A 20292-nucleotide genomic window follows, 5' to 3' on the forward strand; every position below is an offset into this window, starting at 1 on the left:
ACAAGGGCAATAAAACATCCACGTATGCAGAAGATTTCTCTCAGAACGGGGGGGGGCGGGGGTGAGGTTCTAAGCCTCACCTCTGTTGATCCCCAATTTCTCACCTGATGGCCCCCCTGCGACTGTGCCTGTCTTAGGTTGTTCCTCCCTTGAGGAATCTTACCCATCTCTGGCTAACCAGTCATCTTCTGGGGCCATACAGGGAAATGTAAAGTTGGTAAGTGAGAGAGAAGCCTTATTTTTTGAAAAGGTTAGCTTTTTACTTCTTTGCATATTTATGCCCTGTGGCTTCTATGCCCAGCATTTCTCTTGAGGTATCTTTACCACTTGGAAGAATTATGATACTCGGTAAATTTGATATGAGGCACGAATTCTATTTAAGGGTTGTAATTAGGAAGGAAGAAGAAAAGCTATAGAAGTAGCAGGCGGAAGAAAATATGGGAAGATTGATTATTTCTTTGACATATCTTCTTGTAGAGTAACTTCAGCATGGATAGGTTTTAAACTACTAATTAAATTGCGCACACACATTAACATAATAGGAGTATAGTTACATAACCAAAGCACACCTGTAATTACCAGCCATCTCCAGTGAAACCAAGAAAACCAGTTAGGCACCTTGGGCATTTGTGAAAACTTATCTATGATATGGTGGATATTGTCCAACTGATCTTGAACAGTCTGAGAGAAATCAGACAAATTAAAATAACCCATTCCAGGGGACTGTTCACATCCCATATGTTCTTTTAACAGTAAATAGTCTATAGTTGTAAGATTTTGGAGCGCTACAATTTGCACTTCTCCTAATTCTTGATTGAGTTCCCACAGTAGAGATCCAGTCCAATTTGTTGTTTTACTGTATGCACAGGCCAGTTTAGATATATCCTTCTTCATTCCCATGGCAAGTCCAGGAACTGGTGGGATGAGTGCATCTACAGCTGTAGCAGTGCGCGGATCTTTGTTGGGGTTTTTTGATGATCATCTTCTGGCATGAGTCTTCCAGAGAGTGCTGATGTTGGAAGTTCTTTTTCATATCGTATCTTAGTTCATTTTCGGGGTAGCCCAATTAGGCTTTGATCCTCTGTATAAACACAAACAGACCCTTTGCCTACACTTTTATATGCCCTTTATACCCTTGTGTAGGACTCATTGGAGGTCTCCACACAGGAACTGCCTTTTTTTTTTTTTTGGTAGCATTAATCTACACTTACATGATGAATATTATGTTTACTAGGCTCTCCCCTATACCAGGTCCCCCTATAAACCCCTTTACAGTCACTGTCCATCAGCATAGCAAATGTTGTAGAATCACTACTTGTCTACTCTGTGTTGTACAGCCCTCCCCTTTCTCCCACCCCCCAATGCATGCTAATCTTAATAACCCCCTTCTTCTCCCCCCCCTTATCCCTCCCTACCCACCCATCCTCCCCAGTCCCTTTCCCTTTGGTACCTGTTAGTCCATTCTTGAGTTCTGTGATTCTGCCGCTGTTTTGTTCTTTCAGTTTTTCCTTTGTTCTTATATTCCACAGATGAGTGAAATCATTCGGTATTTCTCTTTCTCCGCTTGGCTTGTTTCACTGAGCATAATACCCTCCAGCTCCATCCATGTTGCTGCAAATGGTTGGATTTGCCCTTTTCTTATGGCTGAGTAGTATTCCATTGTGTATATGTACCCCATCTTCTTTATCCATTCATCTATCGATGGACATTTAGGTTGCTTCCAATTCTTGGCTATTGTAAATAGTGCTGCGATAAACATAGGGGTACATTGGTCTTCCTCATACTTGATTGCTGCATTCTTAGGGTAAATTCCTAGGAGTGCAATTCCTGGGTCAAATGGTAAGTCTGTTTTGAGCATTTTGATGTACCTCCATACTGCTTTCCACAATGGTTGAACAAGTTTACATTCCCACCAGCAGTGTAGGAGGGTTCCCCTTTCTCCACAGCCTCGCCAACATTTGTTGTTGTTTGTCTTTTGGATGGCAGCCATCCTTACTGGTGTGAGGTGATACCTCATTGTAGTTTTAATTTGCATTTCTCTGATAATTAGCGATGTGGAGCATCTTTTCATGTGTCTGTTGGCCATCTGTATTTCTTTTTTGGAGAACCGTCTGTTCAGTTCCTTTGCCCATTTTTTAATTGGGTTATTTGTTTTTTGTTTGTTGAGGCGTGTGAGCTCTTTATATATTCTGGACGTCAAGCCTTTATCGGATGTGTCATTTTCAAAGATATTCTCCCATACTGTAGGGTTCCTTTTTGTTCTACTGATGGTGTCTTTTGCTGTACAGAAGCTTTTCCGCTTAATATAGTCCCACTTGTTCATTTTTGCTGTTGTTTTCCTTGCCTGGGGAGATATGTTCAAGAAGAGGTCACTCATGTTTATGTCTAAGAGGTTTTTGCCTATGTTTTCTTCCAAGAGTTTAATGGTTTTGTGACTTACATTCAGGTCTTTGATCCATTTGGAGTTTACTTTTGTATATGGGGTTAGACAATGGTCCAGTTTCATTCTCCTACATGTAGCTGTCCAGTTTTGCCAGCACCATGTGTTGAAGAGACTGTCATTTCGCCATTGTATGTCCATGGCTCCTTTATCAAATATTAATTGACCATATATGTCTGGGTTAATGTCTGGATTGTCTAGTCTGTTCCATTGGTCTGTGGCTCTGCTCTTGTGCCAGTACCAAATTGTCTTGTTTACTATGGCTTTATAATAGAGCTTGAAGTTGGGGAGTGAGATCCCCCCTACTTTATTCTTCTTTCTCAGGATTGCTTTGGCTATTCGGGGTCTTTGGTGTTTCCATATGAATTTTTGAATTATTTGTTCCAGTTCATTGAAGAATGTTGCTGGTAGTTTCATAGGGATTGCATCAAATCTGTATATTGCTTTGGGCAGGATGGCCATTTTGACAATATTAATTCTTCCTAGCCACGAGCATGGGATGACTTTCCATCTGTTAGTGTCCCCTTTAATTTCTCTTAAGAGTGACTTGTAGTTTTCAGAGTATAAGTCTTTCACTTCTTTGGTTAGGTTTATTCCTAGGCATTTTTTTTTTGATGCAATTGTGAATGGAGTTGTTTTCCTAATTTCTCTTTCTGTTGGTTCATTGTTAGTGTATAGGAAAGCCACAGATTTCTGTGTGTTGATTTTATATCCTGCAACTTTGCTGTATTCCGATATCAGTTCTTGTAGTTTTGGGGTGGAGTCTTTAGGGTTTTTTATGTACAGTATCATGTCATCTGCAAATAGTGACAGTTTAACTTCTTCTTTACCAATCTGGATTCTTTGTATGTTTTTGTTTTGTCTGATTGCCATGGCTAGGACCTTCAGTACTATGTTAAATAACAGTGGGGAGAGTGGGCATCCCTGTCTAGTTCCCGATCTCAGAGGAAATGCTTTCAGCTTCTCGCTGTTCAATATAATGTTGGCTGTGGGTTTATCATAGATGGCCTTCATTATGTTGAGGTACTTACCCTCTATTCCCATTTTGCTGAGAGTTTTTATCATGAATGGATGTTGAACTTTGTCAAATGCTTTTTCAGCATCTATGGAGATGATCATGTGGTTTTTGTCTTTCTTTTTGTTGATGTGGTGGATGATATTGATGGACTTTCGAATGTTGTGCCATCCTTGCATCCCTGGGATGAATCCCACTTGGTCATGGTGTACGATGGTTTTGATGTATTTTTGAATTCGGTTTGCTAAAATTTTGTTGAGTATTTTTGCGTCTACGTTCATCAGGGATATTGGTCTATAGTTTTCTTTTTTGGTGGTGTCTTTGCCTGGTTTTGGTATTAGGGTGATGTTAGCTTCATAGAATGAGTTTGGGAGTATCCCCTCCTCTTCTATTTCTTGGAAAACTTTAAGGAGAATGGGTATTATGTCTTCCCTGTATGTCTGATAAAATTCCGAGGTAAATCCATCTGGCCCGGGGGTTTTGTTCTTTGGTAGTTTTTTGATTACCGCTTCAATTTCATTGCTGGTAATTGGTCTGTTTAGATTTTCTGTTTCTTTTTGGGTCAGTCTTGGAAGGTTGTATTTTTCTAGGAAGTTGTCCATTTCTCCTAGGTTTCCCAGCTTGTTAGCATATAGGTTTTCATAGTAGTCTCTAATAATTCTTTGTATTTCTGCGGGATCTGTTGTGATTTTTCCTTTCTCATTTCTGATACTGTTGATTTGTGTTGACTCACTTTTCCTCTTAATGAGTCTGGCTAGAGGCTTATCTATTTTGTTTATTTTCTCAAAGAACCAGCTCTTGGTTTCATTGATTTTTGCTATTGTCTTATTCTTCTCAATTTTATTTATTTCTTCTCTGATCTTTATTATGTCCCTCCTTCTGCTGACCTTAGGCCTAATTTATTCTTCTTTTTCCAATTTCGGTAAATGTGACATTAGACCGTTCATTTGGACTTGTTCTTCCTTTTTTAAATATGCTTGGTTTGCTATATACTTTCCTCTTAAGACTGCTTTTGCTGTGTCCCACAGAAGTTGGGCCTTAGTGTTGTTGTTGTCATTTGTTTCCATATATTGCTGGATCTCCATTTTGATTTGGTCATTGATCCATTGATTATTTAGGAGCGTGTTGTTTAGCCTCCATGTGTTTGTGAGCCTTTTTGTTTTCTTTGTAGAATTTATTTCTAGTTTTATACCTTTGTGGTCTGAAAAGTTGGTTGGTAGAATTTCAATATTTTGGATTTTGCTGAGGCTCTTTTTGAGGGCTAGTATGTGGTCTATTCTGGAGAATGTTCCACGTGCACTTGAGAAGAATGTATATCCCGGTGCTTTTGGATGTAGAGTTCTATAGATGTCTATTAGGTCCATCTGCTCTACTGTGTTGTTCAGTGCTTCTGTGTCCTTACTTATTTTCTGCCCGGTGGATCTATCCTTTGGGGTGAGTGGTGTGTTGAAGTCTCCTAGAATGAATGCATTGCAGTCTATTTCCCCCTTTAGTTCTGTTAGTATTTGTTTCACATATGCTGGTGCTCCTGTGTTGGGTGCATATATATTTAGAATGGTTATATCCTCTTGTTGGACTGAGCCCTTTATCATTATGTAGTGTCCTTCTTTATCTCTTGTTACTTTCTTTGTTTTGAAGTCTATTTTGTCTGATATTAGTACTGCAACCCCTGCTTTCTTCTCGCTGTTGTTTGCCTGAAATATGTTTTTCCATCCCTTGACTTTTAGTCTGTACATGTCTTTGGGTTTGAGGTGAGTTTCTTGTAAGCAGCATATAGATGGGTCTTGCTTTTTTATGCATTCTATTACTCTGTGTCTTTTGATTGGTGCATTCAGTCCATTAACATTTAGGGTGACTATTGAAAGATATGTACTTATTGCCATTGCAGGCTTTAAATTCGTGGTTACCAAAGGTTGAAGGTTAGCCTCTTTAGTATCTTACTGCCTAACTTAGCTCGCTTATTGAGCTGTTATATACACTGTTTGGAGATTCTTTTCTTCTCTCCCTTCTTATTCCTCCTCCTTGATTCTTCATATGTTGTTTGTTTTGTGCTGTGCTCTTTCTAGGAGTGCTCCCATCTAGAGCAGTCCCTGTAAGATGTCCTGTAGAGGTGGTTTGTGGGAAGCAAATTCCCTCAGCTTTTGTTTGTCTGGGAATTGTTTAATCCCACCATCATATTTGAATGATAGTCATGCTGGATACAGTATCCTTGGTTCAAGGCCCTTCTGTTTCATTGCATTTAATATATCATGCCATTCTCTTCTGGCCTGTAGGGTTTCTGTCGAGAAGTCTGATGTTAGCCTGATGGGTTTTCCTTTATAGGTGACCTTTTTCTCTCTAGCTGCCTTTAAAACTCTTTCCTTGTCCTTGATCTTTGCCATTTCAATTATTATGTGTCTTGGTGTTGTCCTCCTTGGATCCTTTCTGTTGGGGGTTCTGTGTATTTCTGTGGTCTGTTCGATTATGTCCTCCCCCAGTGTGGTAGTTTTCAGCAATTATTTCTTCCAAAATATTTTCCATCCCTTTTCCTCTCTCTTCTTCTTCTCGTACCCCTATAATACAGATATTGTTCCTTTTGGATTGGTCACACAGTTCTCTTAACATTGTTTCATTCCTGGAGATCCTTTTATCTCTCTCTATGTCAGCTTCTATGCGTTCCTGTTCTCTCGTTTCAATTCCATCAATGGCCTCTTGCATCCTATCCATTCTGCTTATAAACCCTTCCAGAGTTTGTTTCATTTCTGTAATCTCCTTTCTGGCATCTGTGATCTCCCTCCGGACTTCATCCCATATCTCTTGCGTATTTCTCTGCATCTCTGTCAGCATGTTTATGATTCTTATTTTGAATTCTTTGTCAGGAAGACTGGTTAGGTCTGTCTCCTTCTCTGGTGTTGTCTCTGTGATCTCTGTCTGCCTGTAGTTTTGCCTTTTCATGGTGATAGAAATAGTTTGGAGAGCTGGGACGAGTGATGGCTGGAAGAACTTCCCTTCTTGTTGGTTTGTGGCCCTCCTCTTCTGGGATAACAGCGACCTCTAGTGACTTGTGCTGGGCAGCTGCACGCAGACAGGGCTTCTGCTTCCTGCCCGGCTGCTATTGAGTTTATTTCCGCAGTTGCTGTGGGCGTGGCCTGGCTCGGGCTGCTGCACCAAAATGGTGGAGTCGCGTTGGAGCAGGAGCGGCCTGGAGGCTATTTATCTCCGTAAGGGGCCTCCGAGCTCCCTGCAGCCCAGGGGATTAGGGTGCCCAGAGATCCCTGTATTCTCTACCTCTGGATTAAGTGTCCGGCCCTGCTCCTTTAAGACTTCCAAAAAGCACCCACCAAAACAAAACAACGACCACAAAAAGAAAAAAGAAAAAAATTTTTTTAATTAAAAAAAATAAAAATAAAAATAAAAAATGGCCGCTCGTTTTTCTTTATTCTCCGGCACCAGCCTCAGGCATCTGCTCATCGGTCTTGCTGCCCTGTTTCCCTAGTATTGGGGTCCCTGTCCCTTTAAGACTTCCAAAATGCGCTCGCCAAAACAAAACAGAAAAAAAAATGGCCACTCGCTTTTCTTATGTCCTCCGGCGTCAGGCCTCCAGTACCCGCTCACTGTTCTTGCTGCCCTGTTTCCCTAGTATCCAGGGCCCCCCACACTTGCACTGTTTCTGTGCTCTGGCCCGGATGGCTGGGGCTGGGTGTTCAGCAGTCCTGGGCTCCGTCTCCCTCCTGCTCTGCCTACTTTTCTCCCGCCGGGAGCTGGGGGGAGGGGCGCTCCGGTCCTGCGGGGCCGGGGCTCGTATCTTACCCCCTTTACGAGGCACTGGGTTCTTGCAGGTGTGGATGTGGTCTGGATGTTGTCCTGTGTCCTCTTGTCTTTATTCTAGGAAGAGTTGTCTTTGTTATATTTTCATAGATATATGTGGTTTGGGGAGGAGATTTCCACTGCTCTACTCATGCCGCCATCTTGGCTCCCTCCTCTATCTCATATATTTTGTCCAGTTACATAGTTATTTATGAGAGGGCTATTCCTAGAAATACTCCCTTATGCTTAGAAGTGCCATGTGTATGGGCATGTAATTTACATCAGTATCATCATGCTATACATTTCATGAAGTTGCTTCCTTTTTCACATAACATTGTGTTTTCAAGATCAGTTCATACTGCTATAGGTACATAGAGACTGTTGCTTTTAACTGCAGCACACTTCTCCATGGAGTGGGTGTACTTCTTTCAGCTTTTCCATTGCTCTAGTTATAGATACCTGGGTTGCCTCTTACTTCTCCTTACTATAACAAAAAACTATGAACAATATACTCTGAAATAAGGAGGTAGGACTGGGAGTACTGCCTCATAGGACTTAAGTATTCTAATAGATTATTTTCCAAAATAGTTGAATCAGTTTATACTCTCATAAGCAGTATAGTCAATAGCAGTATATACAATATTCCCATATACTTATAAATACTTGGTATTACACAACTTTATCTTTTCTGTCATTCCAGTGGGGGAAAAAGTGGTATTTCTTTGTTCTTTGTTTCACTAATAACTTGTGACCTTTAGCATTTCTTTATGTTCCATTTAATAATTCAAGCTTCCCCTTCTATGAATTGCTTTTAATAATGTTTTTCCATTTTTCTTTTGGGTCTTATTTGTATTAGTTTGCAGGAATTCCACATATATACTTGATAATAATCTTCTGTGGGTTTTAGATATGGTAAATATCTTTAGAGAGTCTGCCATCTATTAACTTTGTTAATGGCATCTTTCATTGGACAGAAATCCTTATTTTCATATGGACACATTTTTGGTTTTGAGTTTTAAAACCCTTTCCCTTCCTCTAAGTAAAAAACAAAATCTCTTACACTTCCTCTATTAGCTTTATAGTTGTGCTTTTCAAAATTATGTCTTTAATCTATCTGAGATTCATTTATGTATATGATGTGAGGTAGGAGTCCAGTTTCATTTCTCTTCTTGTAAAGAGCCAGTTTTTCCAAAATCACCCACTAAAGAACCTGTACTTTTCCCATCATTTTTTGGGTGTCACCTTTGTTGTATATGAAATTCCCATTTACATAAGGGCTCAAATTATAACTTTGGGTTCTGTTCCATTTTCCTATTTGTCTGTTTCTGAACCAGGGACATGCATGCATGCTTTTAATCACTACAGTTTTATTGTATGTCAGTATGATGTTATTATGAATTGTATCTTATTTTCTATTATCTTTTCTAGTTGGTTTTGGTTGACAAGGAATGTTTTTGATTTTTTGTTTCTTGTGAGAAATTTTATTGAGATATAACATATGTGATTGAATCCACAGATTTTAAGTGAAGAGCTAGATAATTTTTGCATATGCATACATAACTGTTGTAGCCACTATCCAGACCAATGCATAGAACATTTCCTTCATCCCAGGTTGCTTGTGCCCTCTCCCAGGTGGGAATCCCCTTTCAGGGTAACGACTATTCTGACTTCTACAATCATCGAGTAATTTTGTATGTTTTTTAATTTTATGGAAGTGTAGTCTTACAGCATATACTGTTTTTGTGTGTAACTTGTTTTGTTCAACATTGTCAAGGAGATTCATCCATGTTGTGTGTGTGTGTGTGTGTGGCAATAGTTTGATATTTTTCAGTGTGGTATAATATTCCGTGATATTAATCTGTTTATCCATTATTTATTTAACTCTATATGAATCTGTTTATCCATTATTTATTTATCTCTATTAATGGATATCTGGGTCATTTCCAGTTATGAGCAATTACAAATAAAATGTCTACAAATGTTCTTGTGCTGTTTTTGATCAATATAAGTACTAATTCTTTTTTTTGTTATCATTAATCTACAATTACATGAAGAACATTATATTTACTAGGCTCCACCCTTCAACAAGTCCCCCCCACCCCATTACAGTCACTGTCCATCAGCATAGTAAGATGCTATAGAGTCACTACTTGACTTCTCTGTATTGCACATCCCTCCCCGTGCCCCCCACACATTATACATGCTAATCGTAACTCCCCCTTTCTTTTTCCCCACCCTTATCCCTCCCTTCCCACCCATCCTCCCTAGTCCCTTTGGTAACTGTTAGTCCATTCTTGGGTTCTGTGATTCTGCTGCTGTTTTGTTCCTTCAGTTTTTCTTTGTTCTTATACTCCACATATGAGTGAAATCATTTGGTAATTGTCTTTCTCCGCCTGGCTTATTTCACTGAGCATAATACCCTCTAGCTCCTACCATGTTGTTGGAAATGGTAGGATCTGTTTTCTTCTTGTGGCTGAATAGTATTCCATTGTGTATATGTACCACATCTTCTTTATCCATTCATCTACTGATGGACACTTAGGTTGCTTCCATTTCTTGGCTATTGTAAATAGTGCTGCAATAAACATAGAGGTGCATCTGTCTTTTTCAAATTGGGCTGCCACATTCTTAGGGTAAATTCCTAGAAGTGGAATTCCTGGGTCAAATGGTATTTCTATTTTGAGCTTTTTGAGGAACCTTCATACTGCTTTCCACAATGGTTGAACTAATTTACATTCCCACCAGTAGTGTAGGAGAGTTCCCCTTTCTCCACTACTTCACCAGCATTTGTTGTTGTTTGTCTTTTGAATGGTGGTGATCCTTACTGGTATGAGGTGATATCTCATTGTGGTTTTAATTTGCATTTCTCTGATGACTAGCAATGTGGAGCATCTTTTCATGTGTCTGTTGGCCATGCAAATTTCTTCTTTGGAGAACTATCTGTTCAGCTCCTCTGCCCATTTTTTTTTTCTGTCTTCAGTCTGGGCTCCATTTTTGCACTTTGTGTCAAAGATTTCTTTTCATTAAAGTAAGAATTTTAAGAGGGTTCCATTTCCAAAGTTTTCCATGTTTTAATGGTCACTTGTTCTGCCTCCACCCCAACCTTTTTCTTTGATGTCTATTTGCTGCCAGGAACTGTGATAGAAATTGTGCCAGGCATACTCAGGAAATATGAGTATCCTCTGCCCATTTTTTAATTTTTTAATTTTTTAATTTTGGTATCATTAATCTACAATTACAGAAAGAACATTATGTTTACTAGGTTCCCCCTTCACCAAGTCCCCCCAACATACCCCTTCACAGTCACTGTCCATCTGCACAGTAAGATGCTGTAAAATCACTACTTGTCTTTGTGCTGCGCAGCCCTCCCCATGTCCCCCACACACTATACATGCTAATCATAATGCCTTTTTTCTTTTTCCCCGCCCTTATCCCTCCCTTCCCACCCATCGTCCCCAGTCCCTTTCCCTTTGGTAACTATTAGTCCGTTCTTGGGTTCTGTGATTCTGCTGCTGCTTTGTTCCTTCAGTTTTCCTTTGTTCTTATACTCCACATATGAGTGAAATCATTTGGTACTTGTCCTTCTCCACATTGGCTTATTTCACTGAGCATAATATCCTCTAGCTCCATCCATGTTGTTGCGAATGGTAGGATCTGTTTTTTTCTTATGGCTGCATAATATTCCATTGTGTATATGTACCACATCTTCTTTATCCATTCATCTATTGATGGACATTTAGGTTGCTTCCATATCTTGGCTATTGTAAAAAGTGCAGCAATAAACATAGGGTTGCATCTGTCTTTTTCAAACTGGAGTGCTGCATTCTTAGGGTGAATTCCTAGAAGTGGACTTCCTGGGTAAAATGGTATTTCTAATTTGAGCATTCCGTGGAACCTCCATACTGCTTTCCACAATGGTTGACTAGTTTACATTCCCACCAGCAGTGTAGGAGGGTTCCCCTTTCTCCACAACCTCGCCAACATTTGTTGTTGTTTGTCTTTTCAATGATGGCGATCCTTACTGGTGTGAGGTGATATCTCATTGTGGTTTTAATTTGCATTTCTCTGATGATCAGTGGTGTGGAGCATCTTTTCATGTGCCTGTTGGCCATCTGGATTTCTTCTTTAGAGGACTGTATATTCAGCTCCTTTGCCCATTTTTTAATTGGATTATTTGCTTTTTGTTTGTTGAGGTGCATGAACTCTTTATATATTTTGGATGTCAACCCTTTATTGGATCTGTCATTTATGAATATATTCTCCCATACTGTAGTGTACCTTTTTGTTCTATTGTTGGTGTCCTTTGCTGTACAGAAGCTTTTCAGCTTGATATAGTCCCACTTGTTCATTTTTGCTTTTGTTTCCCTTGCCCAGGGAGATATGTTCATGAAGATGTTGCTCATGTTTATGTCCAAGATATTTTTGCCTATGTTTTTTTCTAGGACTTTTATGGTTTCATGACTTACATTCAGGTCTTTGATCCATTTTGAATTTACTTTTGTGTATAGGGTTAGAAAGTGATCCAGTTTCATTCTCTTACATGTAGCTGTCCAGTTTTGCCAGCACCATCTGTTGAAGAGACTGTCATTTCCCCATTGTATGTCCATGGCTCCTTTATCGAATATTAATTGACCATATATTTTGGGTTAATGTCTGGAGTCTACTCTGTTCCACTGGTCTGTGGCTCTATTCTTGTGCCAGTACCAAATTGTCTTGATTACTGTGGATTTGTAGTAGAGCTTTAAGTTGGGAAGTGAGATCCCCCCCCCACTTTATTCTTCCTTCTCAGGATTGCTTTGGCTATTCGGGGTCTTTGGTGTTTCCATATGAATTTTTGAACTATTTATTCCAGTTCGTTGAAGAATGTTGTTGGTAATTTGATAGGGATTGCATCAAATCTGTATATTGCTTTGGGCAGGATGGCCATTTTGACGATATTAATTCTTCCTATCCAGGAGCATCGGATGAGTTTCCTTTTGTTACTGTCCTCTTTAATTTCTCTTAAGAGTGTCTTATAGTTTTCAGGGTATAGATCTTTCACTTCCTTGGTTAGGTTTATTCCTAGGTATTTAATTCTTTTTTATGAAATTGTTAATGGAATTGTTTTCCTGATTTCTCTTTCTATTAGATCATTGTTAGTGTATAGGAAAGCAACAGATTTCTGTGTGTTAATTTTGTATTCTGCAACTTTGCTGTATTCCGATATCAGTTCTTGTAGTTTTGGAGTGGAGTGTTTAGGTTTTTTATGTACAGTATCATGTCACTGCAAATAGTGACAGTTTAACTTCTTCTTTACCAATTTGGATTGGTTGTATTTCTTTGTTTTGTCTAATTGCCGTGGCTAGGCCCTCCAGTACTATGTTGAAAAGCATTGAGGAGAGTGGGCATCCCTGTCTTGTTCCCAATCTCAGAGGGAAAGCTTTCAGCTTCTTGCTGTTCAGTATGATGTTGGCTGTGGGCTTATCATATATGGCCTTTATTATGTTGAGGTACTTGCCCTGTACACCCATTTTATAAGCACTAATTCTTTAGGGTGTATATCTAGGGTTATATGTATGCTTAGTTTTAGTAGACACTGCTAGACGTTTACCCAGTGATTGTACCAAATTACACTCCACCTGCAAACATGAGAGTTCTAATTGTTCCACATATTAACCAACCCTTTGTATTGTTGATCATTTAAATATTAGATGTTGTTTGGATGAGCAATGCTACCTTATGGTGGTTGTCATTTCTTTGATGACTAACAAAGTTGAACATCTTTTAAAATATTTATTGTCCGTTTTATTTTTCTCTTTAATGAGACATGTATTTAAAATTCTTGTACAATTTTAAATAAAGCTATCTTCTTTAAAAAATTGACTTGTGGGAATTCTTTATATGTTTTGGGATAAGTTTCTACTTACTTGGATTTATGTATCTTATTAGTTTGCCACTATTTATTTTTAAATAAAATTTTATTTTAAGATAGTTTTAGATTTGTAGAATTATTGCAAAGATAGAACAGAAAGTTCCCCTATATCCCAGACCCAATTTCCCCTATTATTAATATTTTATATTAGTATGGTACATTTGTCACAATTAATGAACCACTACTGGTACATTACTGGTACTCCATCATTCAGATGTCCAATTTTTTCATAATGTCTTTTTTCTTTTCTGGGATCCTACCCAGGATAATAAATGTCATTTAGTGTTCATGTCTATTTAGACACCTCTTGGCTATGATATTTATTACTTTAAAAGACTTTTTGTTATTATGCAATTATAGATTAGAGGAAGTTGCAAAGATAGTACAGAGAAGTCCTGTATACTCTTCACCCAGTTTCCCCATTACATCTTATGTTAGCACTATATTAAAACAAGGAATTGGACATTGGTACAATGTATGCATATAGTTCTGTGTCATATTATCACATGTGTTGATTTGTGTAACCACCTCTGCAGTCAAGATACAGAGCTATTCCACCACCACATATCCCTTGTGCTACCCCTTTATAACCACAAGACTTCTTTTCCCCCCTTTCCTCCACTATCTCTAACCCTTGATAATCACCACTTTGTTCTCTACTTATATAATTTTATCACTTTATCACTTTTGCTTTTTGAATTGACTTTTATATTTTAGAGCAGTTTATAGAAAAACTGAACAGAAGGTACAAAGAACTCCCATATTTCCCTTTGCCCCTCCCTAGTTCCCCACACTAATATTTTGCACTAGTTATAATAGTTATAACTAACTATAAGTAATTATAGTTACATAAGTTGCAACTGCTATAACTGATGAGCCAATATTGACATATTAACTAAAGTCCATAGTTTACATTAAGGTTCACACTTTGTGTTGTACATTCTATGAGTTTTGACAAATTTTTAATGACTTGTAGCCACTGTTCCAGTATAATATGGAATAGTTTCACTACCTAAAAATTCCCTGTGCTCTACCGATTAATTTCTCTCTCTGTCTCCCAAGCCCCTGCAACCTCTAATCTTTCCACTTTTTTCATAGTTTGCCTTTTCCAGAATGTCATATTGTTAGAATCATATAATATATAGTCTTTTCACATTGGCTTTTTTGACATAGCAATATGCAATTTAAGTTTCCCTTATGTCTTTTTGTGGTTTGATAGCTCATTTCTTTCTATTGCTGAGTAATATTTCATTGTATAGATGCATGGTTTTTTTTATCCACTCACTATTGAAAGATATCTTGGTTGCTTCCAAGTTTGGGCAATGATGAATAAAACTATAGTAAAAATTCACACACAGATTTTTGTTTGTACATACATGTTCAGTTTATTTAGCTAAATACCAAGGAATGCTGTTGCTGGATCACATGGTAGGAGTATGTTTAGATTTGTAAGAAACTGCTAAATTTTTCCAAGGTGGCTTTACCATTTTACATTCCCACCAGCAATGAATGAGAGTTCCTGTTGCTCTACATTCTCACTAGCATTTGGTGTCATCAGTGTCTTGGATTTTAGCCATTCTAATAGGTGTATAGTGGCATTTCATTGTTGTTTTAATTTCCAATTCCCTAATGATATATGATGTTGAGCATCTTTTCGTATGCTTATTTGCCATCTGTAGGTCTTTGCTGCCGTGTCTGTTCAAATTACCATTTGTTGAGTTTGCTCTTTGGTCAAGGCTTGTGCTAATTGATTGATATACGTGATCTTACAAAAATGTAATGATAGAACTGCTATGTTTCTATTTTACAAAAGAAAAAAATGAGGCCTTCAGTCATGTCAATGTTATGAAGCTGTAGAGTCATAATTCAATGCACATCGGTTTGACTTTGAGGCTAATGCTCCTTCGACTAAAACATAATGTCATTGAAACTCTATGGATGGCCAGAATAATTTTTGCCAGTTAAAAGCTAAATGTTTCTGGGTCAGCTCTCAAGCAGATTGCCTTCCTAGAAAATGAAAGTTATCAAATACTTAACCACAAACCTAGGAGATGGAGTAATCTGACCTCAGGTCAGAATTTTCTGGGTATTGGGAACAAAGCTACCTCACATGTGGCTCTCCATATTAAAGGACTATGCAAAGTAAGTCACATTTCTCTTATGAGGGGACAGGTAAAAGGAAATGTTTCCATTCTGAGTTAAAAGAATAATTCAGATATGTGATTTCTCTTTCAATCCTAATGGTTACCCTGAATAGTGTACAGTAATAGTGAACATCTCCTACTTTAAACAAGTAGAAGCTAGACAAAATATGTGAAACAACTGTTTTCAGACTTCAAAGAAAAAGGAGATTTGGATTGTAATCCCTGAGAAAAAGAAAACAAATGAGGTAAGCCCTGTAATTTCCCCAGGTTTATGTCTGGGAAGGCAAAATCTGGACCATAGGACATGAGGGGGTTTCCCATAAAGAGCATTGTGGTCTCACTGAATGGAGGAGACAGAGTGTGAAGTTAGGGAGTCCAAAGTTGATGGCAATAGCAGGGTAGGTTTCTGAAAGGAAGGGACTGTACAGAAAAGAGCTCAAGAGATCTACATGGAGTCCCCCCAGAATCTTTGTTATTAGGATGTTTATAGATAGGGAGAAACCTCAAAGATTGGGCAAATAGTAACCAGGAAGCTATGAGCTGAATAGTTCCAAAAAGAAAACTCCATGGCTCTGATGGTTTCTCATAGGGCTTGGACACCAGAGTTCCTACCAGCCAGACTACAGAGACTTTGTTGATCACTTAGGACATCAGTGGAAACCCCAAAAGACCACACCCTAGTTATATTGTAAAATATTCCTTTAATAAATGCCAACGTATCCTTAAGACTTGAAAGTGTTATACTGAACCCCAAATAACTTAAGAGAAATTCCAACATTCATTAAAGAAAGACAAGAAAATTCACTGACTCAACAACACAAAATTCACAATATCCAGCATCTAATAAAAAATTTCCAGACATGGCAAGAAGTGGCAAAATGTCACATAAATTACTAAAATAATGAAAGAAAGGATATCACTGCCTGCTCTCTCTGCAGTATATATATATATATAATATATAAATGTCATGAGCCACCTTATGTTAATAACTTTGACAAATGAAATGGGCAAATTCTTTGATAGATAAACTACCAAAACTAACTTAAGAAAAAGTAGAAAATCAAAATAGTCCAATATCTACAAAACTTATATTTATAATTCAAAATCGTTCCAAAAAGAAAACTCCATACCTCAGATGAATTCTACCAAATATGTAAGAAAGAAATAAGACCAATTCTACACAAATTCTTTCAGAAAACATAGGAGGAAGGAGTACATTTTATGAGGCAAGCATTGTTCTAATACTAAAACCAAGGAAAGCCATTTAGGAAAAGAAAACTACTGATCAATATTCCTCACGAAGACAGATGGAAATATCCTCAAAAAAAAAGAGCTAATTGAATCCAGCAATATGTAAAATAGTAGTACACCATGACCAAGTGAGGTTTATCCTAGGAAAGTAATATGTCACCATATTAACAGAATAGTGAAGAAAAACCATATGATAATATCAATAACTCCAGAAAAATATTTGACAGAATTTAAAACCTTGTTCATGGTACTCTAAGAAAACTAGGAATAAAAGGGAACCTTTTCAAACTGATAAGAATAATTCATGAAAACCTATGGCTAAAGAATGGCAAAAAAGTAAAACTGTTTTTTATATGCAGAAGACTTAATTAAATAAACAGAAATTTCTAAGGAACCTAGAAAAGAAACTACTAAAATCAGTAAGTTAGTTAAGCAGGATTGCGGGATACAAAGTCAAAATACAAAAATTAATTGTATTTCTAGATATAAGCAAAAAACAGTTGGAAGATGGTATTTTAAAATATCACTAATAATGTGAAATATTTAGAGATACATTTAAGAAAATATATTCAAAGTTTATACATTGAGAACTAACAATATTACTGAGACAAATTTTTAAAAAATCTAAATTGGAGGATATACCATGTTTATGGATTAGAAGAGTCAATATTCCTACAATATTAATTTTACCCAAATTGATGTATAGATTAAATTCAATATTTATCAAAAGACCAACAGACTTTTTAAAACTATAAATTAACAAACTGGATTTTCCAAACGTATTTGGAAATGTAAATAACTTAAAATAGTCTGAACAATTTTGAAAAGGATTAATATAGTTGGAGGATTTATACTACCTGACTTAAACAGTTATTAGAAAGCTACATAATCAAGGCACTGTGATATTGGCATAGGGACAGATATATACATCAATGGAATAGCATAGAGAGTTCAAACATATATCTACCCATATTTGGTCAATTGATTTTCAACAAAGGGATGAAAGTAATTCAATGGTCAAAGGATAAGCTTTTTAACAAATTGTGGTGTACTGACTGGATATCCATATGCAGAAACAATTAAACTCTTACCTCACACCATATACACTCACACAAAATAACTCAAACTGGATCATAGATCCAAAACATAAATGCTAAAAACTATAAAATTTCTAGGAGAAAATCCTTATAATATTGTGGTGGGAAAGATTTCTTACATAGAACAAAAAAGGTACAATTATAAAAGAAACAATAAATAAACTGGACTTCATAGACAACTGCTTTTTTTTTGTATCATTAATCTACAATTACATGAAGAACATTATATTTACTAGGTTCCCCCCTTCACCAAGTCCCCCCCACAAACCCCATTACAGTCACTGTCCATCAGCGTAGTAAGATGCTATAGAGTCACTACTTGACTTCTCTGTTTGGCATGTCCCTCCCTATACCCCCCACACATTATACATGCTAATCGTAACTCCCCCTTTCTTTTTCCCCACCCTTATCCCTCCCTTCCCATCCATCCTCCCTAGTCCCTTTCCCTTTGGTAACTGTTAGTCCATTCTTGGATTCTGTGATTCTGCTGCTGTTTTGTTCCTTCAGTTTTTTTCTTTGTTCTTATACTCCACATGTGAGTGAAATCATTTGGTAATTGTCTTTCTCCGCCTGGCTTACTTCACTGAACATAATACCCTCTAGCTCCAACCATGTTGTTGCAGATGGTAGGATTTGTTTTCTTCTTATGTCTGAATAATATTCCATTGTGTATATGTACCACATCTTCTTTATCCATTCATCTACTGATGGACACTTAGGTTGCTTCCATTTCTTGGCTATTATAAACAGTGCTGCAATAAACATAGGGGTGCATCTGTCTTTTTCAAACTTGGCTGCTGTATTCTTAGGGTAAATTCCTAGAAGTGGAATTCCTGGGTCAAATGGTATTTCTATTTTGAGCTTTTTGAGGAACCTCCATACTGCTTTCCACAATGGTTGAACTAATTTATATTCCCACTGGCAGTGTAGGAGGGTTCCCGTTTCTCCACAACCTCACCAGCATTTGTTGTTGTTTGTCTTTTGGATGGTGGCAATCCTTACTGGTGTGAGGTGATATCTCATTGTGGTTTTAATTTGCATTTCTCTGATGACTAGCAATGTGGAGCATCTTTTCATGATAGACAACTGCTTTTTGAAGGACCACTTAAGAAAATGAAAAGACACAAACTGAAAGAAAATATTCACAATACAGGAATCTGACAAAAAGAATTGTACCCAGAGTATCTTATAACTCAATAGTAGTAATCCATTGCTAACAACCCAATTTTTAAAATGAGAAAAACAGATTATTTTCAAATGATGAAACAAATGGCTAGTAGCACATTAAAGGATGCTCAGCATTATCAGTCATCAGAGAAATGTCTATTGTGCATGACATGCATAATGACATACCACTACATATTCACTCCACTAGATATACTTAAAAAGATTGAGAATCCAAACTGTTGGTGAAGGTATGAAACCATGCCCATAAAATCCTAGTGGGAATATAAAATTGTACTACCAATTTGAGAAATGATTCGGCAGTTTCTTATAAAATTACATATGCACATACAAACCAGCCATCCTATTCTTAGCTGTTTACCAGAAAAATGAAAATAAATATCCACACAAACACTTGTATACTAATGCACATATCAGCCTCAGAGAAAAACTGGAAATGACCCAAAAGTCCACCAACAAATGAATAGATAATTGTGTAGTTAATGGACTACCATTTAGCAACAAGGAGAGAATTACTGATATGCTCAACATCATGAAAATATTCTCAGAAACACTACTGTCGTTGAAAAAAAGCCAGACCTAAAGTACTTACTGAATTATTCTATTTTTATGAAACTCTGGGAAAGATAAATCTAATTGACAGTGATAGCACACCAATGGTTGTATGAGGCATGGGGCTGAGCATGTAAGGATTGACTAGGAGCGGCTGATGCAGATAATCTACAGGTTGATCATAGTGGTGTATATGGGTATATAACTTCATGAAAACTCTTTTATGTAAATTATGTCTTGATTAAGTTGATCTTTAAAAATTTTTCTATGGGTTAGGACATGAACTTCTGTTTTCTGTAGGTCAGTGTACTTAAATGAAATACAATAGAGAAAAATGTCTGCATGTCACAATTTCAATACAAGACTGCCTTTTATCTTTCCTTGCATATACTAAGCTTTAGACACATATGAACCAAGCTGCTGAATGTGTAGGCATAGCTGCTGGGAAGGATGCTCTGCAGAAAGTCCCTGTACCTTCACTTTCTTTAACTCTCCTTCCTTGCCCTCTTAATCTTCTTTTCTCTTCAGACCTTTCCTTAGTACCAATAACAATTACTTCTGTATTGAGCTTTATAACTACAAAGTGCTTTCCAACATCATTTAATTCTCAGAATAATTTTGGGTGCTTGGGATAGGATTATTTATTAATTTTACAGATGGAAACAAAAAATGAGGGACAGTGAGATAAATTTTACCCAAGGCAGCATAATTTGTACATGCCTCAGAACTTAATCAATAGCTTTTTTTCTTAGTTTCCTTGTCTTTTGTTACCCCCTACATTTTGAATTGTTTAGAGCAAAAATCTTACCAAGATGTAAAAATGAATTCTACTTAGTTACAAATATGAGTACCTTTTTGAAAAAACTAAATTTCATGAACAATTTTGTCTAAAATGTCTGGGATATCTGAAA

Source organism: Manis pentadactyla, chromosome 9 (genome assembly GCF_030020395.1).
Source record: "Manis pentadactyla isolate mManPen7 chromosome 9, mManPen7.hap1, whole genome shotgun sequence".
NCBI classification, from domain to species: domain Eukaryota; kingdom Metazoa; phylum Chordata; class Mammalia; order Pholidota; family Manidae; genus Manis; species Manis pentadactyla.